The following is a 23,760-nucleotide window of genomic DNA, read 5'->3' as shown; positions in this document are numbered from 1 at the left end:
AGTGCCTGGGGAGAAAGGGAACTGGATTCCAAAGCACACGCAATTTGCCTTCCTACCTAGGCAACCTCATGAAGCTGCCACCCAACACCGGTGGTCCTGGCAACTTCCTCTGCATGATCACCACCCCCCTCTTTTCCTTGGGGATCAAGTGGGCAGTAATGCCCTTCTCCAATGGAAACAAAAGTTGAGTACCTTATTTAATATACAGCTATGGCTCAAAATGGGAGCAAATGAAAAGGTAGTTTTACTGGCTATTTTCTCTGTCAGAGACGGATCTCTGTCTTGTACAATCTGTACCTTGCTGGGGAAATGGGACTTTACTCTTCCAATTTGGAAAATCCCACCCCAGAAGAGAAGCAGCGTGAATCAGTACACAGCAGCCTACTTTCGTGTCATCTTAAATATAATTACCTACCATTGGTTAAGCCAGCAAAATACTTAATTTCTTTTTTATTAAAAAATAATTATGCATATTTGCAAGTAGACAGTTTATTAAGCATGGGCAATAACTGTGACTCCCAGTTTGGGTTTTCTCGATTTCTTTACATTGTTTTCTGTCTGCTGCATGAAAATTTTTGTTTCAGTGAACTTGGCTGCAATCACAGGCACTCACAGTACCTTTTGAAGATAGAATATCATTTAGTGTTCGTTAAAAGAGTTATATAAAAGTCCCACCCCTGAATCTCTTCTAATTGTTCTTTCTTTAAAAAACAATTGAAGTTCACATTGAAACAAGTGTATAACATACAAGAGTAGCTGTCCTGACCATGAAAAGGGAGCCTTTTACCTATTTCTGAGCTGCCTTGCATAATGAGCAATTTGGAGAATGTAAGTAAATTTTTGTACATTATTTAAATTCTGTTTTCCTTTTGTACAGATATGGCTATTGTCTTCCTCATCCAAAGATTCTTTTTATTGAAGTAAAATAACCTTCATAGGTGACGATATTCTGAAATTCAACAAGGAAATAATTCAGTAGGAGAAGGCTTATAATTTCCAATTTAGTGACAAACTTTTCTCTCAAACCTTTGGACTCATCATCTCCCTGACATCTAGATCCATAAACAGTATAAGACCCAGAGGATGTCTCAGGAGTTTTATAACAGAAGCTAAATGGGAATCATACATACATACATTTCTTTAATTTTATTTTTTTATTTTTTATACAGCAGGTTCTTATTAGTTATCTATTTTATACATATTAGTGTATATATGTCAATCCCAATCTCGCAATTCATCCCATCACCACTACCCCTCCGGCACTTTCCTCCCTTGGTGTCCATACGTTTGTTCTCTACATCTGTGACTCTATTTCTGCCTTGCAAACCGGTTCATCTGTACCATTTTTCTAGATTCCACATATATGTGTTAATATACGATATTAGTTTTTCTCTTTCTGACTTACTTCACTCTGTATGATAGTCTCTAGATCCATCCACATCTCTACAAATGACCCAATTTCATTCCTTTTTATGGCTGAGTAATATTCCGTTGTATATATGTAGCACATCTTCTTTGTCCATTCGTCTGTCAATGGAGTTTTTGACTTTCATTCTTTCGAATTTTTCATTTCAGATGTTCAATTTTTCATAATCAGAAGTTCCATTCCAGTTTTTTTTAAAGGCAAGGGGCACGTGTTAACTTTATTTGTTTGTTTATTTATTTATTTAAATTGACCTTGCTGATTGCAGAATCGTAGCTCCCCAACCAGGGATCAAACCCAGGCTCCCGGCAGTGGAATCGCAGAGTCCTAACCACTGGAGTGCCAGGGAATTCCCCAGGTCTTTTTTTTTTTAACATCTTTATTGGAGTATAATTGCTTTACATTGTTGTGTTAGTAGCTGCTGTATAACAAAGTGAATCAGCTATACGTATACATATATCCCCATATCCCCTCCTTCTTGCGTCTCTCTCCTGCCCTCCCTATCTTACCACTCTAGGGGGTCACAAAGCACCGAGCTGATCTCCCTGTGCTATGCGGCTACTTCCCACTAGCTATCTGTTTCACATTTGGTAGTGTATATATGTCAATGCCACTTTGCCACTTCGTCCCAGCTTACCCTTGCCCCTCCCAAAATCCTCAAGTCCATTCTCTACATCTACGTCTTTATTCCTGTCCTGCCCCTAGGTTCTTCAGACCTTTTTTTTTTTTTTAGATTCCATATATATGTGTTAGCATATGGTATTTGTTTTTCTCTTTCTGACTTACTTCACTCTGTATGACTGTCTCTAGGTCCATCCACCTCACTACAAATAACTCAATTTCGTTTCTGTTTATGGCTGAGTAACGTTCCATTGTATATATGTGCCACATCTTCTTTATCCATTCATCTGTCGATGGACACTTAGGTTGCTTCCATGTCCTGGCCATTGTAAATAGTGCTGTGATGAACATTGTGGTACATGACTCTTTGAATTCTGGATTTTTTCAGGGTATATGCCCACTAGTGGGATTGCTGGGTCGTATGGTAGTACTATTTTTAGTTTTTTAAAGAACCTCCATAGTGTTCTCCGTAGTGGCTGTATCAATTTACATTCTCACCAACAGTGCAAGAGGATTCCCTTTTCTCCACACCCTCTCCAGCATTTATTGTTTGTAGATTTTTTGATGATGGCCGTTCTGACCGGTGTGAGATGATATCTCATTGTAGTTTTGATTTGCATTTCTCTAATGATTACTGACGTTGAGCATCCTTTCGTATATTTGTTGGCAATCTGTATATCTTCTTTGGAGAAATGTCTATTTAGGTTCTACCCATTTTTGGATTCGGTTGTTTGTTTTTCTGATATTGAGCTGCATCAGCTGCTTGTGTATTTTGGAGATTAATCCTTTGTCAGTTGCTTCGTTGGCAAATATTTTCTCCCATTCTGAGGGTTGTCTTTTGGTCTTGTTTATGGTTTCCTTTGATGTGCAAAAGCTTTTAAGTTTCATTAGGTCCCATTTGTTTATTTTTGTTTTTATTTCCATTTCTCCAGGAGGTGGGTCAAAAAGGATCTTGCTGTGATTTATGTCGTAGAGTGTTCTGCCTATGTTTTCCTCTAAGAGTTTTATAGTGTCTGGCCTTAAATTTAGGTCTTTAATCCATTTTGAGTTGATTTTTGTGTATGGTGTTAGGGAGTGTTCTAATATCATTCTTTTACATGTAGCTGTCCAGTTTTCCCAGCACCACTTATTGAAGAGGCTGTCTTTTCTCCATTGTATATCCTTGCCTCCTTTATCAAATATAAGGTGACCATATGTGCATGGGTTTATCTCTGGGCTTTCTATCCTGTTCCATTGATCTATATTTCTGTTTTTGTGCCAGTACCATACTGTCTTGATTACTGTAGCTTTGTAGTATAGTCTGAAGTCAGGGAGCCTGATTCCTCCAGCTCCGTTTTTCCTTCTCAAGATTGCTTTGGCTATTCGGGGTCTTTTGTGTTTCCAGACAAATTGTGAAATGTTTTGTTCTAGTTCTGTGGAAAATGCCAGTGGTAGTTTGATAGGGATTGCATTGAATCTGTAGATTGCTTTAGGTAGTATAGTCATTTTCACAACATTGATTCTTCCAATCCAGGAACATGGTATATCTCTCCATCTGTTTGTATTATCTTTAATTTCTTTCATCAGTGTCTTATAGTTTTCTGCATACAGATCTTTTGTCTCCTTTGCTAGGTTTATTCCTAGGTATTTTATTCATTTTCTTGCAATGGTAAATGGGAGTGTTTCCTTAATTTCTCTTTCAGATTTTTCATCATTATTATATAAGAATGCAAGAGATTTCTGTGCATTAATTTTGTATCCTGCTACTTTACCAAATTCATTGATTAGCTCTAGCAGTTTTCTGGTAGCATCTTTAGGATTCTCTATGTAGAGTATCATGTCATCTTCAAACAGTGACAGCTTTACTTCTTCTTTTCTGATTTGGATTCCTTTTATTTCTTTTTCTTCTCTGATTGCTGTGGCTAAAACTTCCAAAACTCTGTTGAATAATAGTGGTGAGGGTGGGCAACCTTGTCTTGTTCCTGATGTTAGTGGAAATGGTTTCAGTTTTTCACCATTGAGGACGATGTTGGCTGTGGGTTTGTCATATATGGCCTTTATTATGTTGACGTAAGTTCCCTCTATGCCTACTTTCTGGAGGTTTTTTATCATACATCGGTGTTGAATTTTGTCAAAAGCTTTTTCTGCATCTATTGAGATGATCATATGGTTTTTCTCTTTCAATTTGTTATTATGGTGTATCACATTGATTGATTTGCATATATTGAAGAAGCCTTGCATTCCTGGGATACCCCACTTGATCATGGTGTATGATCCTTTTAATGTGCTGCTGGATTCTGTTTGCTAGTATTTTGCTGAGGATTTTTGCATCTATGTTCATCAGTGATACTGGCCTATATTGTGTTACTGTCGATTTCCCCTTTTATGGCTGTTAGCATTTGCCTTAGGTAATGAGGTGCTCCTATGTTGGGTGCATAAATATTTACAATTGTTACGTCTTCTTCTTGGATAGATCCCTTGATCATTATGTAGTGTCCTTCTTTTTCTCTTGTAATAGTCTTTATTTTAAAGTCTATTTTGTCTGGTATGAGAATTGCTACTCCAGCTTTCTTTTGATTTCCATTTGCATGGAATATCTTTTTCTATCCCCTCACTTTCAGTCTGTATGTGTCCGTGGGTCTGAAGTGGGTCTCTTGTAGACAGCATATATACGGGTCTTGTTTTTGTATCCATTCAGCCAGTCTATGTCTTTTGGTGGGAGCATATGATCCATTTACATTTAAGGTAATTATCGATATGTATGTTCCTATTTCCATTTTCTTAATTGTCTTGGGTTTGTTATTGTAGCTCTTTTCCTTCTCTTGTGTTTCCTGCCTAGAGAAGTTCCTTTAGCGTTTGTTGTAAAGCTGGTTTGGTGGTGCTGAATTCTCTTAGCTTTTGCTTGTCTGTAAAGTTTTTAATATCTCCATCGAATCTGAATGAGATCCTCGCTGGGTAGAGTAATCTTGGTTGTAGGTTTTACCCTTTCATCACTTTAAATATGTCCTGCCACTCCCTTCCTGCTTGCAGAGTTTCTGCTGAAAGATCAGCTGTTAACCTTATGGGGAGTCCCTTGGATGTTATTTGTTGCTTTTCCCTTGCTGCTTTTAATATTTTTTCTTTGTAGCTAATTTTTGATAGTTTGATTAATATGTGTCTTGGCGTGTTTCTCCTTGGATTTATCCTGTATGGGAGGGACGCTCTGTGCTTCCTGGACTTTGACTATTTCCTTTCCCATATTAGGGAAGTTTTCAACTATAATCTCTTCAAATATTTTCTCAGTCCCTTTCTTTTTCTCTTCTTCTGGGACCCCTATACTTCGAATGTTGGTGCGTTTAATGTTGTCCCAGAGGTTTCTGAGACTGTCCTCAATTCTTTTCATTCTTTTTTCTTTATTCTGCTCTGCAGTAGTTATTTCCACTATTTTATCTTCCAGGTCACTTATCTGTTCTGCTGCCTCAGTTATTCTGCTATTGATTCCCTCTAGAGAATTTTTAATTTCATTAATTGTGTTGTTCATCATTGTTTGTTTGCTCTTTAGTTCTTCTAGGTCCTTGTTAAACGTTTCTTGTATTTTCTCCATTCGATTTCCAAGATTTTGGATCATCTTTACTATCGTTAATCTGAATTCTTTTTCAGGTAGACTGCCAACTTCTTCTTCATTTGTTTGGTCTGGTGGGTTTTTACCTTGCTCCTTCATCTGCTGCGTATTTCTCTGTCTTCTCATTTTGCTTAACTTACTGCATTTGGGGTTTCCTTTTCGCAGGCTGCACGTTCATAGTTCCCGTTGTTTTTGGTGTCTGTCTCCAGTGGGTAAGGTTGGTTCAGTGGGCCAACCTGGTGGTGTAGGCTTCCTGTTGGAGGGGACTAGTGCCTGTGTTCTGGTGGATGGGGCTGGATCTTGTCTTTCTGGTGGCCAGGATTGCATCTGGTGATGTGTTTTGGGGTGTCCATGAACTTAATATGATTTTAGGCAGCTCTCTGCTAACGTGTGGGGTTGTGTTCTTGTCTTGCTGGTTGTTTGGCATGGGCTGTACAGCACTGGAGCTTGCTGGTCATTGAGTAGAGCTGGGTCTTAGCGTTGAGACAGAGATCTCTGGGAGAGCTCTTGTTGATTCATATTACATGGGACTGGGAGGTCTCTGGTGGTCCAGTGTCCTGAACTTGGCTCTCCCACCTCAGAGGCTCAGGCCTGACACCTGGCTGGAGCACCAAGACCCTGTCAGCCACACGGCCAGGTACGTGGGGAGTTTCTTGCCTTTGGGGAAGTCTGAGGTCTTCTGCCAGCGTTCAGTAGGTGTTCTATAGGAGTTGTTCCACATGTAGATGTATTTTTGATGTATTTGTGGGGAGTAAGGTGATCTCCATGTCTTACTCCTCCACCATCTTGAAGGTCCTCATGCATACATTTTTAAAATACACTGTCCTTTGACGCTGTAGCAGTTGTCATAAACAATGCTTCCCAAATACTTTTACTCCCTAAAGCAACACCTTGTTCTTCCAGTGAGGAAAAACAATGCTTGAATTTTTAGTCACCATGATCTTTGTCATTTCAAACAATAGAGAATGAAATTCAGAGTCCAGAGAGTTATGTTCAGCTTTCACAATTGAGCTAGGAATAGACAAGTAAGAGGATATAAATTACAAAAATAACAAACGTTTATCAAACTTCTTTTTGTGCAAATCACTCTTCTAATTGTTTTACATATATTAATCATTTTTGATTATTTAAGTAATCCGCTTAAAGAAAAGTATAGGAAATGACATTGGATACAGTTCCGAATTATAAAACAAAAAAGTTAATAAATGTGGAGTCTAGATTTTTCTTCATTGCTTCTGAAAAGAAGATTAACATCTTATTCCTTGATTATTCAGCAAAATATCTGTGAAGTCCATAAATCTTTTAATGTATGCCTATTCTAGAGTAGCTATAGCAATAACAATTGACATTTTAAAAGTACCTTGAACAATTGACATTTTAAAAGTACCTTGGAGATTATACAGTAAAATATATCTTCTATATAATCATATTTATTTCTAACAGTACACTTTCAGGAAGGCAAGATGAGTATTAATTTTCTGCTTTGCCTGTGAGGAAACTGTGGCTCAGAGAAGTTAAATAAATTGTCCAAGGCCACTGCAAAAACTGCAGACACAGGCCTGTATGACTCCAAGTCTGTGCTCTTTGGACCAGGCCACAACTAACCTGGCCTCCTGCAGGGGTGCAGCATAGGTTCCTTGGCATGAATTTTTCATCCGTGGAATTGGCAACCTCTTTAATTTAGCAGAATATTTCATTTTGTTAAAGAAAACAACATGCTAGAAAGAGCCCTGTACTGTCAGTCCCCTAAGCAGCCAAGAACTGTTCAGCAAGTCCTTTGATCTCACTCGTTTGCTCATCTGGAGATAGAAGGGTTTGGATACATGATCTCTAAGGACCTCCAACTGATCAGCTCAAATAATTCTTTAATAAAATCCATTGTATTATTTCTGACTTCTTCCTTACTACCAACTTGGGTACAAATAATAAAGCTGAATAAGGAGGGAATTAAAGCTAGAGAAATGTCCATCTGGTTTTAAAGGTCAAAAAGGCATCTCCAAGGTGACTGAGGGAAGGAAGAGCAATCCAGATGGAGTGAACAGCTAGCTGTACAGATGTGTGAAACAGTGTGGGGCACTGAGGGAACACTATGCTTTCAATATTGCTAAAATGTAAAGTGCAAGGAAGCTTTTACTAAGTGCTGAGGGTGATGGAAAGAGAGAAGATCCCAAGCACACCGACCTCCCCTGACTAGAGGCTCCCCCTCAGTAGGGTCCTAGATAGAAAGGGGAGAAGCTTCAACTTTAAATCAAGATTGGAGTTTTTCACTATTACATGGGATGAACATTTTTAACTACTAAATAGAGATTGTGTTTTCCTATCTAAAGTGATCAGTTTTTTTCTTAACCTACGAGTCAATAAGACTGCTCACATTTTTATCCAGCAGCAGGAAGAAACCAACCCCCTGAAAACATTTAAGTAGTTGGGGAGAAAAGTTGCCTTGTGATTACAACCACAAATCACACCTGTTCAATGTATTAGTGTTATATCCATAGATATGAGTCAACCACCTAATAATAAGTAGGGTAAAACAGTTTATTAAATTTTTTTAAATTTATCATCAGTGGAATAGTAGTACCTCAGGGTCACTGTTCTGTGTCATTATCTTTGTCTAGTTTTGTAAGTGCATGAGTTTAGGATATATGGAACCTCATTTCAGATCATGCTCAAAAACAAATTTTAGAATAAATACCTGATATAAACTTTTTAAATGATTTTTTTTCCAGTTCTGCAACCCAGTCCATCATTCCCCTTCCCCATTGCCAGTTAATTGAGTGCTCTGATTAAGTGGGTTTGAGTAATTGTGGTTTGACCACATTGGTGGTTCTTAATACTGGCTACATACTAGAATCCCAATGCCTGGCTGCATCCCAGAACAATTAAATCAAAACCTCCATAGTAGGAGCCAGGCATCAATATTTTTTAAAGTTCCCTGGTGATTACAAAGTACAGCCAAGCTTGAGAACCAGAGCTAATATTTTAAAAACCAGACAAGCATTAGTATAAAACTGGCTGCCTGTTTTCCTTAGAATTTGTATATTACATGTTACCCTATTAAAATATTTAATTATGTATCAAAATAAAACTCTAGAAACAGATCATGAAGACAATGAGATGAGCTTTGCAGTCATCATACTCAATTTAGATGAAAATGAAAAATAGGTCCATTCTATTCAGTGTTTATAGTCCTGGTCTTCCAATAAGTAGTGAAGGAAGTCCATGTACCTGCAGTGTATTAGCAGTTAAGTACTTATGATCATTAATTCAGTACATAATGTTGAATCTAGTGAATTAGCAATTGTGTTCTGGTAAAAATGTTTTTTACTGTGTGTCTAAGTAACAGTATCAAAAGAAGTCAATCATTATGTGGGAAATATGTCTTCAACTTATTTCTAATAACAAGACCCATGGGAACTTAGAAATGCATGTATTAAACATTTGAAGGAACTTATCATTCTGTCTTTTAAATATGCTGATTGTTTTGATTATTTGATGTTAATATAGGAAAAACATGCTCAGGAGAGTTAAACCTGAACTCTTTATATAAATGACTTTTTCTAAATCGCTATTATTAAAGCCAGATGAAAAAAAATCCAAATACACAAAAGCACAACCTTACAAACTTGTAAATTAGAGTGATCATTCACATTACAAAAAGGACTTTCTGCTTTACAAAAGAATTCATCCCAACATTTCTTTAACTACAGGCCAGATAGCTTTTTACAATACACATTCTCCTAGATGCTCTAAATACACTGTGAGATCCTAGCTATTTTAAGTAGTCTTCTGGTGAATCCTTTTGTTATGTAAATTTCCCTTCTAATTGATCTGTTTTGTAGATCTGTAAATCTTTTCCTGTAAATCTGAATTTGCTTAAAGCGCCCTTGACTTGTAGAAAAGGTCTTCTGCATTTAAGTTTTTGGTTGTAAAAACAATGGGCTTCCTGTTTAGGCAACATGGCAGAATAGTTAACCTGAAAGCGTCCACTAAAACCATATGAAAATCTAGATAAAATAAAACAAATATATATGTATTTTTTTAATGAACTGCTAAGCTAGACAGAAAATAAATAGATTCTGCAGAGAATAGAAACTAAGACAGAACTGAAACTCAGAGTAGTAGAGCTGAGATCTGTCTACTCTGCAGGGGGTAAGGGGCAGGTCCCTCTAGGTAAGTCTAGAGACTTGTGTTTTAACAACCACTGGAGGTCAGGAGACAAGGCTTTCTGTCCCTTTGAGGTATGGAGTCAGAATTGAGACCATCCATACAGTCTGAACCCGAGAAGAGCTCCATTCTTAATATAAATGTAAATAAGGACTTAAAAATAATCTGCCCATTGGCATAGGGAGATAAGAAGGTAGCTTGTCTTCTCAGCTTGGGTTCAGGGTAAGGGAATGGAGACTCTTCCTTGAGAACCCAGAACTATGGGCAAGCTCCTCACTTTAACTTTGAGTTATTAGTCTGGAAACTCTAAGCTGAAAACATTTACATAAAAATTGGTACCAGGCCAGAGATGCCTCAAGGTGCTAAGAGAAATAAACAAAACATCTCTGAAGGGACATACCTTCAACTAAAGTAGTATAGTATGATGGCTTTATACTACATCAATCTAGCTAAGTTGAAACTATGTTTCTCAGAATTCCTTTCCTTGTGAGTCAAATTACAAAGGAAATTTTCTTGAGAATTGAAAGGCACAAATGAAGGAGCAGCCATTTTAGAACTCTGAAAGTCAGTATAAGACAGCAGGCATTGGCAATTTGCACATGCTATTGCTAATCTTTAAGTTACCTTATTGGTGTTGAGGACCACCTGGGTCTGCAATTCTCCAGTTCCCACTGGATTTTTTCCTTTGGCTTCCCTGAGTCCTGGGCCAAGTGTGGTTACAACTCCATGGTGAAGGGTGCAGGCTTCTGTAGGTCACCAGCATCATTTAAGTTGGAGGTGATGGGAGATAAAATCAAATTCCACTTTATTCTCATGGGTTCAATTTTTTGTCCTTTGGGGTTCTAATATGACCTTATGGGTTCCAGTTTCTCCTTGATCTCTCCCACTTCAAATTCAGTTCTCCTTCCTGATTCCCTGCCAAGCTAACATATGATGACCTCAGGTCCAACACCACATGCAAAGTCAACAGTCTTACAAAGACTTCTTAACCTGCACAAGGTATAATTTCTCTAATGAATCCATTACTCCTTTTCACTCATAATGATCTGTTTCCCTGATCAACTCCTAACTGATACACATAGATTTCCTTCATATGAGCTCAAAACTAATTATGAACACAGAACCTAAAATTACAAAGCACACAAGAAAGAAGTTCTGTCTTATCTTTTTTGAAAGGGTCTTAGTATTGCCGTTTGATTTTCTTTTTTCCTTCAATCATTCTCTGGATCTATTTTCCTTAATCAAATAGGATTTCTAATCATTTAAGTTTTTAAAATACTATATTAGATGCAGATAAAGAGAAAATATATGAAATGGAAAATAGATTTAATGAAATTACCCCAAAGGCAGCAAAAGAGGTAAAATATAAGAGGCTCAAGTATATATATACTCAATGACTAGTCACTCTCATTCCTAGATATATATCCCAGAGAAATCTCAAATGGGTATATAAAAACCATGTTAAAGAATGCTTATTTGAGGATTGTTTGTAAAGTGGGACGTTGGAGCTTCCAACACTGAAGAATGGCTAAGTGAAATATTCTGGTGCATATTATGAATTAAGATGCAGCAATTTGATGCAGTAAACCAGATGAACAGACAGCAAAATATATAGATCTTAAAAATAGAATGCTTAATATAAAAAGTGAAAAATAGAATAAACTACAGTATAATAACAGTTATATAAGTTAAAATCCATACACAAGGGAAGGAGATGCTCTCTGGAAACAGCCAGTGGTGAAAGGAGCATGGCGGGCAAAGATGATTCAGGCGATTCTGGTTTTCAATAACCACGTGAAGCCACGGCTGGTCTGCTTCTACCAGCATTTCCCAGAAGAAATTCAACAGCAGATTATTCGAGAGACCTTCCATCTAGTTCTCAAGCGGGATGACAACATATGTAACTTCTTGGAGGGTGGAAGTTTGATTGGTGGCTCTGACTACAAACTGATTTATCAGCATTATGCTACCCTCTACTTTGCATTTTGTGTGGATTCATCAGAGAGTGAACTTGGGATCTTGGACCTCATCCAGGTATGTGTAGCAGGTTTTTGTGGAGACTCTGGATAAGTGTTTTGAAAATGTTTGTGAATTGGATTTGATCTTCCACATGGATAAGGTGCACTACATTCTTCAGGAGGTGGTGATGGGTGGGATGGCGTTGGAAACAAACATGAATGAAATCGTGGCTCAGATTGAAGCTCAGAACTGGCTGGAGAAATCTGAGGGTGGCCTTTCAGCAGTGCCCGCGCGGGCCACGTCTGCCGTGAAAAACATCAACCTGCCAGAGATGCCTCGGAATATCAACATTGGTGATCTCAACATCAAGGTTCCCAACCTATCCCAGTTTGTCTGAGGGTAGAAGATGGCTGAACTGAGTCCTTGGAACCAGCAAAGCCAAGCCAGTCCTGCAGCAAAACCCGCTCTGCGCCCTGAGGAGTCCAGCCTCGGGCCCTGGCCCCTGCCGTCCTAGAGTGGGAAGGAGTCCTGTGTCCACTGCCAGCCTGTGCTTGCTTCTCACGTGTGCAACCTTGCCTGTCTCTCGTACATGTGACCACTGCAGATGTGAGGGGCCCTGGCTTCCTCAGTGGGGGTCAGGTGCCCAAGCCACTTGCCCCCTTCACCTGCCACGTGCAGCCACTCCCAGGGACTGCAGACTGTAGTGAGAGGCCCCTCTGCTCCCAGAACTCCACCACGAGGATGTTCTCTGACTCGAGTCTTCAACCTTAGCACCACGAGGCTCCCTGAGGTCCTGTAGCATTGACTTTCCTGGTGAGGTGCCATAGCTAGAAAAGGGCTGACCCTCTAGATTTGGGGATGTTGTGAGTGGCAAATAAGGGCAGGATTTTATGAGATCCAGAGTTGCCTACTGGCTCTACTAGAGTTGGCACACCCAGGATCCTTTTGTATAGCCAAGCTGTCTCATCACCACCTCCTGTGGCATACACTCCCCACTGCCATAGCCCTGGCTCTGCTCTCCCAGGTGTTTATGTGCAGGACACAATCCAAATCATAAGCCTGTTGTTTGCCTGCCCCCCACATTTCTGCCAATAGGGAGGGCACCCCCCACAGCCAGAGGGGTCCCCCTCAAAGGGGAAGGGCCCTGTGTCTGTAGAAGGCAAAGCTGACAACATGTGGAACATCTCAGAATTATGACTCTTCCAGGTTTAAAATACATTCTCCTCCCGAGGAGCAGACGGGTCGGTTGCTGTGTTATGAATGATGAGTCTTCTTTGTACAGGAAACCCAGTGCTGTCTACACCAGCTTCTGGAGCATGAGCGTCTGAGCTGGGGTCGTGTGTTCTGGACCTGGCACAGGGGAAGGCTGGGGACACGGGCAGCCTGCTGGCTGAGACCGGTGGCAGTGCAGCATCTTCTCCCCAGTGTGCGAGGGGTCCCTGCGTGAGCTCGCTCTGGCCACGCCCTGTTCCCCTCAGGTGGCAGTCCCCTAGAGCTAGCTGTGGAAACCTGTAAATGTTTACGTGTGATAAGAGCCTTTCTTCCTGTGGTTAACTTAGAGCTGAAGCTGCTCCTCGAAGTAGTGCCTCTTACTCCTGCGCTGCCTCGGGGCCGGGTCTCAGGTATGATGTTGAGCTGCCTTGAGATTCGGGAGCTCGCTGCGCCATCACGGTGAAGTCTCCCGGCCTGGGGACTTCTTGTGCCTGCCGGCCGGTGGCCCAAACTGTTTCCTCAGGCCTCCTGATGCTGTCACAGAGCCCGTCTGAGATGGTGCCCGACAGGACCATGGTCAGGACCACGTCTTTTCCCGCTTTGAACAGTGCTTCCTGTAGTTGGTGCCCTTTGCTCCCTTTAAGGAGGTTAAGGTAGCTTCTTAACCTCAGTCTTTTGGAACATCTCCGATAACCTCAGAGATGGGCAGTGTTGATCAGAAGGTAGGCCCTCTTATGTTGGAAGAGGGGAATGTAGGTTAATATATCTATCTGATGTTAAAACCTCTGATATTCTTTTAAAGAGTTTAATTTTTTTTTTACAGACATTTCAGCATATTCACATCCCTCTCTTTCACATTTGCTGAAAGTAATACAGGAACAAAGAAGGAAAACGATATTTATTTTGCACCTCCTGTAAGGTGGCATGAGCAAGATCCTTCCACAGTCTTTACAACAAACACTGTTATCTCCATTTTGCAAGTCAAGAAAGTAAGACTCAGAGAGGTCAAGTAACCTGCCTTAGGTCACAAGGGCTAAGAATTGAGACTGTCTGCCTAAATCCACAGTTCATTTTTTTCACTTCTCAACATGGCTTCTCCCAATTTTATTTTCTTTCTTATGGATAAGGAAACCTCAAAAATATTAGGTAGCTTCTCAGAAACTGTGATAAAAACCAGCTTGGTAGCCAGTCACAGCATCAAAGAGTGTAAGAGCTGGAGGGTCCTCCACATGCCTCCATTGAACTGGTGAAGAAGCAGAAGCCCAGAGTGTTTAGTGTTGTGTCAAGGGTCACAAAGCTAGACCCAAGTCAGTCTTCTTTTTTCTTTTTTTAAAATTTTTATTGGAGTAGAGTTGATTTGCAATGTTGTGTTAGTTTCAGGTGTACAGCAAAGTGAATCAGTTATACTTAAAAAAAGAAAAAATGCATACACTAAAAACTACACTACATCATTCTGAAGTACCTAACAAATTAGGAATTGAAGGAAAATTTCTTAGCCTAATTAAGTGTATCTATAAAGAACTTACTTAATGGAGATGCTTCAACACAGCCTTGAAATTCAGTGGTAAGACAAAGATGGCCACTATCAAAATTTTATTCAGCGTTGAACTAGAATACCTAAGTGGCACAATAAGAAAGCTAAAAGAAATAAACAGTATGAGTATTGTAAAGGAAGAAACAAAATAGTCATTATTCACAAATGATATATTAGTGTATGTTAGTTAATAGTAACATTAGCTGTTATGGCAGATAAACTGAAAATTCTTAGTGGCTTGACTCAAGTTTCTCACTCAAATCATAGTCCAATGTGGGAGTTCCTCATTGGACAGCCTTTCACATGATTACTCAAGAGCCCAGGGTCCTTTCATATTGTTATATGTGACCCCCTTTAGGACCTTAGAGTCTCCTCCAGTCAGCTGGCAAATGGCAAAAGGAGATGGAGATTCGTATGCGGGAAGTTTTAGGGACTAGGTATAGCACCATTTCTGTCCACATTACGTTTTCTAGAGTTCAGTCACATGGCAAAACAATTGCAAGAGAAAATGGGAAATGTGGTATAGCTGTGTGCCTAGGAAGAAAAGGAAATGAGTTTCATAGGAATCTTTGTCTCTGCCATGTTTTCTGTGTAGAGAGTGCAAGAGAATCTACACACAAACTTTTACATCTATTAGAAGACCTCAACAAGATTGGATATTGTAAATTGGGTACTTCCATAACGTGTGAACTGGCAATTCACAGATGAGAAAACACAAATGACAAATATGAAAAGGTGCTCAACATCACTAGTCATTAGAAAACTGTAAATTAAAACAATGGTATGAGCTGAAGAGTATGATTTCATACTCTTCAGATTATGAAAAATTTTAAAGATTGATAATGTCAGGTCAGAATGTGCCTAAACAGGAACTATCATACGTTACTTTTGATTGACAGATGACTTATTTTGATATGTGCAATCAGGCTACAGCTATTTTGTCTCTTTAAAGAAACTTTTTATACTTTATTTTGGTTGATTATAAAACATCACCCTTATTGGGTAATTTCATGTTCCTTATTTCAAAGTTCTTTTGGGAAGTGAAAGTAGGGATACTTTATTTTGACCCCTATGATTTGACTGTACCTATACAGTACCTCCAATTTGTCTTTCTTTTGAAGGAAGACTCTTGCTGAACCAGAAATAATCTATGCTTCTGAGAAGTATTTCTTACCATCACCAGAAAACCATCCTCTGCAATGTGAAAGTTGCTCACAAGTTCCATATTCTTCTGGAGCTTGAATTTCTTCTTTTTTTAAAATAAAGATGTGAACTCTATTCTCAAAACAAATGCTTTATCTATTTTTAGTGCCAGTAAGATTGGCACATAAAATTTTATTGATATTATGTTTTTAATTTTTAACAAAAATTATATATTTAAGGTATACAACATGATTTAATACACATATACATAGTCAAATGATGACTACAATTAAGCTAATTAACATATCTTCTCAAATAGTTAGCATCTTTGTGTGTGTGATGAGAGCATCTAAAATCTACTCTCTTAGCAAAATTCCAATATTCTACAAAGTATTATTAACTGTAGTCCTCATACTGTAAATTAGACCTCTAGACTTACTCATCCTACGTAACTGCAACTTTGTACCCTTTGACCAACATCTCCCCATTTCCCCCAATATTGTATTTTTACATGCAAAAAAACCCTCTCCAGAGTCAGTAAGTAAAAGACATGTTACAATTTGATGTCATGGGAAAAACATGGGATTTGGAACCATATATATAGAAATGAGTTGGAATTCTCTGACACTCACTAGTTTTGCAACCTGGGCAAATTTCTTAACATCTCAGAACTTCTGTTTTGACAATGTTATATACCTCACAGAGTTGTCATCAGGATTAATACAGCATATACAAAGTTACTGGCAACATGGTTAATATCAGTAGATGTTAGCTAACGTCTCCTGCTCATATTCACTGAATGTTCCACTATCATTACAGTATGTTAAATCCTGTGTTTTTGTAGGTGTGACGCTTAGCATTTGGTGCCAGTTTTTTGCCTTCCACTCTCCCTTTCTCTACACTCCCCTACATTCTTATATTTTGCCCTATATTTTTTTCCAATCTCCAAAATTCAGATGAAACCATGTTCTAATAAACCTGCTAATTCACCCTAACAAACTTTCTACATGACATGCCTTTGTTTCATTGACTCATTCTTTTAACAAACCAAGGACTGTATGTGTTTTAATTTGTGTGTCAAATAATAATAATGAACAATTAGTTGTGCTTTAGATGGAAAAATAATAAATTTCATATAAATTAATTTTAAATCATTAATGAATGTACATTTTAATCATGGATTACAGGGAGAAAATTACAAAAAACTGCTATTAATATTGATGTTACAGTTTTATCAGGTTTTAAATTTTAAGCACTTTCATTTTAAGTGTCCCATATTTTAGTAAAGCACATATATTTGAGCAGTATTTTGTAATGTTATTCAATATCAAAAATTTTGTCAATGTTTCAAGTTTCTGACTAAATAAAATTAATAATTGATAATATTTTGTGTTAATAAAATGATAGAGAAATAAGCCAGTCACAAAAGGACAAATATGGTAGGATTCCACTTATATGAGGTACATAGAGTAGTCAAATTTATAGAAATTGAAAGCAGAATGGTGATTGCCAGTGTATCAGGGGAGGGGAAAATGGGTAGTTGCTTTTTAACAGGTACAGAATTTCAGTTGGAGATGACATAAAGTTATGGAGATGGATGATGGTGATGGCTGCATAACAGTGTGGATGTACTTAATACCACAGAACTGTACTCCATCTTTATGTTATGTATATTTTACCACACACACACACACAAAGATGGAAAAATGTTCAAAGAGAAAATAGTCTTTTAATCCACAGCAAACATCAGGCATGTTTGATTACAGCATCACCAAAATATTTTCAATTTGATAACTCCTTCTCAATTCTTTTTCTGCTTTTTCACAATACTACCATCCATGGTGACAAATCTCACTTTTTGAATACTGGGATTCTACAAATTCTATTTTAGACCTTCTAAATTTTAACTCTTTAAAGTAGTTTTAGGCAAAAATCTTTCAAGTACAGCTGAGTATTCATTTGAATATTTTAGGTTTTTTCCTGAGTTCTCAAAATATTTGTAAAAATTGCTTTTATTTTAGGGAAGAAATGGCCATTCCTATAAAGTTTGTGCATATAAAGTCCTTAAAGAGAGAGCTCAATAAGAGAAAATGTTTAGTCTCTGTTTTGAAAATATATAGTTTTAAGTGCCTTGATGTTGTAGACAAATATCAAATCTGTTATTTTCCTTTATTGTATTTTTATTTAAGTGCAGGATAACGATGTCAGTTTAAAGCATTCCTTTTTTCAGCTATTTCACATCATGCAGTTCTTCAAAGTGCTTGCTTTGATAGTTTGAGTATCATTGGTTTCTTCCAAATACTCAGTGGCTCTCATGACTTGATCACCAAGTATCACTGCAAATTAATGACTTGCTTCCTCCAGTCCAGTTATTATACAGTTTTTAATTGACTTATTTGGAGTCACCCGTGACTCGATTACTATTTAACTGTATCAGACACATTAAAACCAGAAGCATCCTTATATTTTAGATACGATATATAAATTTTGAATATGGCTTACAGATATTTTAAAAGATGATCAAATCTTTAAAGAAGCCTATATTGAACAGAAAAATCACAGCAATCCCAAAGCTCAATGGAAAATTAAATTACAGTATACAACCTCAATGCAAAGATGCTAAGACGGTTTGTAAACAGCACTTAATAACAAAACAGCACACCTCAAATGTGGTCAGATGACACATAATGTCTACTTCACTATGATTACACTAAGGCAAGTTTTGTCAACACTTTATTTTACAACACAGCCAAAGTTGCCGTGATAAAAATATTCTCAGATTAATCATCAGTAAATGTATTTCATGAGTATAAGAATATTGAGTTCATTCAATCTGATCCCTAATTCAAGACCTAGTAATTTCAAAGGTAGTCCATAGAGTATTCACTACTACACTTTGTATGGGCAAAAGAGGTCTCAACTGTAATTTGCTCTTTGTGTAAAATATTTGACTAAAAGAACTTGGACCTTCTTAGGAAACCAGTAACAAAATATCATGGACTGTCCTTCTCTTGGCCAGACCATAGTTGATTGTTTTTATCATAATGGAAAACAGAAATTGGCCAGCGTGTTCCAAAGGCCCTTCATACCCCCATCAAATTCAATGTCCAAACAGTATTTGGATATTGCACACATCTCTTACAACCATTTAGCTGAAAATGAGACACTTCAATAGTAAATGATTCCTGAGTGTGGAGCTGGTATTGCTCCCTTGGTGATTAGTTTCAAGGGATGGGGAAAGTACCTGCAACTCTACAGCCAAGGCTCTGAGGGCAGACCCAATTCCAACAAAGGGAGGGGATGTTCTGACCCTATTATGTTCTCTGAAGCAATATTACCTTGACCCTTGAACATCACAGGTCTGAACTGCACAGTCCACTGATACACAGATGTTTTTCACTAACTACACACTACAGTACTACATGATTCATGTTTGGTTGAATCCGACAATGCAGAACCCAGGATGCAGAGAGCCCTCCCATCAAGTTATACTTGGATTTTCGACTGGGGGATGAGGAGGTGTGAGGGTTGGCAACCCTAACCGGCGCATTGTTCAAGGGTCAACTGTATGAGCCAGTGGTGAAATTAATTAATTATAACTTCATTTTAATTTCCCCCCTATTTGAGATACAAAGTAGGTAAACAGAGAGGCTTCAAGCAAGGATTTGCTTAGGCTATACATTCTCTTTCAGCAAATCTGAGTCTACCTTACAGGAAGGTCTATCAACCATGATTGTTCTATTTTGCTAAAGAAACTCATCTGTTCACTTGAGAAGAAAAAAATAACAGCATAGCTGTATCAAGGGTGTCATGGGTCCTAATACAAAATTTTCTCAAGGATCCTTCATAACAAATGTATAGCAAAGTATATATTGGCTGTAGTTTTCTGGAGTGTAAGATTGCCCTTCATGAGAATGAAGTCTTAATGGTTTTGAGGCCATTCATAAAACTCTCAAAGAAATTTATTAAAATAAACAGATTGTGAGGAACAGAGACCAATCTGTACAGCCTATAACCTCTTCACCTAGTAACTTATTTAAAATTGTTAATCATGCGAGTTACTAAAGGAGCTTTTCAGTGTCCCAGGTTGAATGGATGTAGATCTACAAATCTGAAGCTGTTTTCTTAAGATCCTACTCCCTACCTCCCAATATCTGGCGTAGTTCTTAGGACATGGGAAGTAATAAATATATGAGAGCCAGATTAATAAATTAAGAAACATTTGTTTGTGTTTGTTCAGAATTAGAAAAGTAAAATTTTACTGCCAAAATCCTCTAGTAGAATATGTCTGGGGACCCAGGATTAGCAAAACTGCATTACTGTTAGGGTTAGGGTTACTCATACTTACTTACCATAAGCCCCAGGATAGCTATTTTGGACTGTTGAAAATTATCATCTCCCCTCACCTTTCCTGATCCAGTTTGTACTATTTAGTTTGTTTGCATACTTATTCACTCCACAAATATTTGAAAATGATGTCTTGCCTGCTTTGAGTCCATCTACACAAAATTGTCCCTGAAGAATTCATTAAATTAAACCAGCTGGGGAAGAGGAGAAAGACCTTCACAGAGCTCTTTCTGGTAGGCATAATCCTCTTGCTCCTAGGAACGGTTACTATCCTTCTACTTAAGTGGGTCTCAGCATTCTGAAGTGAGTTCTTAAGTTATAAAACAAATTTGTGCAAGAGTTATCTTCTAGGTGGTTATCATTTTTACAAATTGATGAATATCATAGTATATTAATATAGGCATAATCAATGGTTTAAAAATACAATTAAATTGCATGGAAAATAAAATTAGTTAATATTAGATGAATTTGAGAAAAGACTAGAGTAAAAACTTTGAAACCGTTTTTGAGTTGCATCATAATAATACAATGGGAAATAAATAAAATTGCAAATCTCTTGAAATATACAGTTTTATTTACATTTTTATTACCAAAAAAGAATTTTGTCTTTGGGAGGAACTCTCCATGGCTGGGAGGATATTACCTTCTGGATCAAGATACTTCTAGAATGTCTTAAAAGAAATGTCTAATTGAAAATATAAAATACTAAAAATTGGAGTAGTGAAGCTATAATCTTGTGCAGATTCCAGATATGCCAGACTGGGGAATTTCTGGAGTGGTACAGGAGAAAGAGCACAGAATTGCAATCAGAAGACTGGTTCAGTCTAGCTTGACTATTTATTAGCTTGGTGTCTGAAGCTCAGTTCCCCATCTCTAATATTTGCCTATTGTTTGTTGTTATTGTAAGATTCCAATGAAATAATGTATAATCTGTTCTGCTATAACACTTGTTTTGAAGACACAAATTTTTCCAAAGTGATTAACATATTTTAAGAGAAAAATTTGAGCATAACACAAATTTCACCTTGCTTATGCACTATGTAGTCCACAAGAAATACCAGGTGAACACAGAGAACTGCACCCAGCTGAACCAGCCACATAGGAATATGCAAAACAGACACGCACACACCTCAGACATCTGCCAGGTATCTCAGTTTACCACCTGTGTTATGAGCCACACCCATCCACATCTGGTGATATAACGTTCCCTCTGATTTCAGGTCCCTTGCCTTCTACCACTTTACAAAAATTCACAAGCAGCAACCCTTCCAACTCCCACTTCCACAAGCAAACTTAAGGTCTTTTTCAAAGAAAAGTGACATTGTAATATATACACACACATATACTTCTTACCCATTTGACATGTGTAAAACTGTGCTACCATTTTTTTAATGAGGTTTTTATCTTTTTTTTCAATGTGTCACTGACAAAGTTTCTGAGTGTTGTGCCCCAACCCCATTTTCCCATAACCTCTGTTTTTTATTGTTTTATTTTGCATAATGCAGTGACTTTTAGAAACATGTTGCATCATAACAGAAATATCAGTATGTGAAAGTGCTTTGTAATTTGTAATATGATGTTTTGGCTACTGCTGATGCAATGAACAGAATATGTCATTTCAAGAGAAAGAAAAATATTACTTTCTTTATACCCAGAGTTAAGCTTGTCGTACAATTGTAGGAAATAAGTTTTGAGGCCCTGGAATCAGTTGTTGTATCCTTAATCTTAGCACTCCTTCAACTAGCAAGTGCTTGAGTAATAGACTTCCAAAACAGCTACTCTAAGATTATTTCAATCACACTTGATTTTTCATGTGAAAACTCCAACTCTTCCAATTCAAATATGCATTTTTTTTTCACTTATGCAACCCAATTTTAATAATTCAGGATTATTTAATAATTATTTAACAATTCATGATCTATTTTGTACTTTAGTTTTTTATTACTGTGTGACAAATTACTACAAATTAGGAGTTTAAAACACTTAAATTTATCTCTCACAATTTGCATGGGTCCATTTCCTCTGTGTGTCTGGGCACAACTTAGCTGGGTCCTCTGCCTAAGGTCTCATAGACTACAATCAAGGTATCAGCTATGGCTGAGATCTCATCTGAGGCTCAGAGTCTTCTTTCAGGCCATAATGGTTGTTGGCAGAATTCAGTTCCTTGTGGTTGTAGGACTGAGGCCCTCAGCATCTAGAGACTACTCCTCTCCACAGACAGTTCACAGCATAGATGTTTATTCTGCTGGCCTCGAAGAAGAAATAATCTTTCTGATGTCTCATTTTCTTGAAACGGTTCACCTGATTGGGTCAGTGTCACCCGGATATTCTCCCTTTTGATTAACTCACAGTCAGCTGATTAAGGGCCTTAGTTACCAATGGAAAGTCTCTTTACCTTTGTCATGTAAACTAATCAAAAGAGTGATGACCCCATTATATTCAGAAATCCTGCCAACACTCAAGGAGAGGAGAGTAAGCAGGGTGCGTATACCAGGGGGCAGGTATCTTGGAGGACATCTTAGAATCCTGCCTACCACAGTAAGTAAATTATCCAGGGTCTTCACTCCTCCTCCAAATTTTTGCACAGATATTTATTCCTGTTTGCATCCATGGCAATAAAGGTACAGCAAGGAAATATACCCATCAATCCTCTCAAACCATGGTTCTGGTAGAAGTTTAAACACGAAAAATTCCTAACAATGTTGAATTAGGAAAGTTTGGAGAGTTGCCTATGGGTTTCAGTTATACATACATTTTTTTTGTAAGCATAACTACTGTAAAAATGTAATGCTTGAATTTTTTATCTGTCTGTGCCATTTGCATATATTTTTAAATGTTGTGTATATTTATCCAAAGATAAAGTATAAATAATGCCATAGGATACCATAGCCTCTTTTCTGAAATAAGTTTGTTCTTTGAGACTTTTCATGAATTTTTGTTTAGTCCAGATTAATTAATTCATAATCCCTACTTCCTGATTAATATAACAAGACTTTGAAACCTAATCATTTGGGTTTTAAAATCCTAGCCCTTTCAAGCATTTAAATTCTCTTGTAAACTATATCTATGTGCCGTATAAGGTGATTTAATAAAGCAGTCTCATCTATTGGCTGCTCATTGAATTTTTTCTAATTATGTAATGAGGGAATGTTGCCTTTTTGTGCACACCCAGACCGAAAATACAGCTCAGGGTCCATACCTGTCTTATATCCTTTCTGGATGAAAAGTCTACTGTCTGCAGAGACATTATGCTATAGTCAGGGCACAGGGTGAATATGATCATTAAGTCAGGAAGATGAGGGTTATGAGTATAACTACTGTAAAGGTGGAATGCCAGAGTTGTTTTTTATCTGCCTATACTATTTGTGGACATTTTTATTCCCAAAGAGAACTGTGTAAGTAATGTCATGGGCTCCCATAGCCAACTTTATTAATTTTTCACTGTATGATCTTGGGCCAGGTTCTCACCCTCTCTGAGACTTAGTTTTCTCACCCTGCAAAATAGGGGTAATAATATCTATTTCATAAGCATGTGAGTTTTAAATGAAATATTTAATATACAGCATCTGAAGCATGGATATTCAGTACGTAGTAGTCCTCACTCCTCCCCTAGTGGCTCCTAGGAGTAGGAGTCCTGGCATTTTAAGTCCCTCTGTGATGTAAAAAAACATACTAAAAAAACAAAAAAACTAAGATTTACTCAATGCCATGTGCTATTCTAAATACTTTATATGTGCTAACTGATTTAATCCTCACAACAACCCTATGATGCAGGAA

The 23,760-nt window shown here is 37.7% G+C and overlaps 1 protein-coding gene and 1 pseudogene across 10 annotated transcripts in view; both read left to right on the top strand.

Annotated features, from left to right (window-relative positions):
- Positions 1-23,760, top strand: part of ANKS1B (ankyrin repeat and sterile alpha motif domain containing 1B) — a 953,137-nt gene that overhangs the window by 680,597 nt on the left and 248,780 nt on the right. The gene's annotated exons all lie outside the window — the stretch shown is intronic.
- LOC118902198 lies at positions 11,541-12,144 on the top strand (annotated as a pseudogene).

Source organism: Balaenoptera musculus, chromosome 10 (assembly GCF_009873245.2).
Source record: "Balaenoptera musculus isolate JJ_BM4_2016_0621 chromosome 10, mBalMus1.pri.v3, whole genome shotgun sequence".
Classification (NCBI taxonomy): domain Eukaryota; kingdom Metazoa; phylum Chordata; class Mammalia; order Artiodactyla; family Balaenopteridae; genus Balaenoptera; species Balaenoptera musculus.
This window is presented reverse-complemented; position numbering and strand designations above follow the sequence as displayed.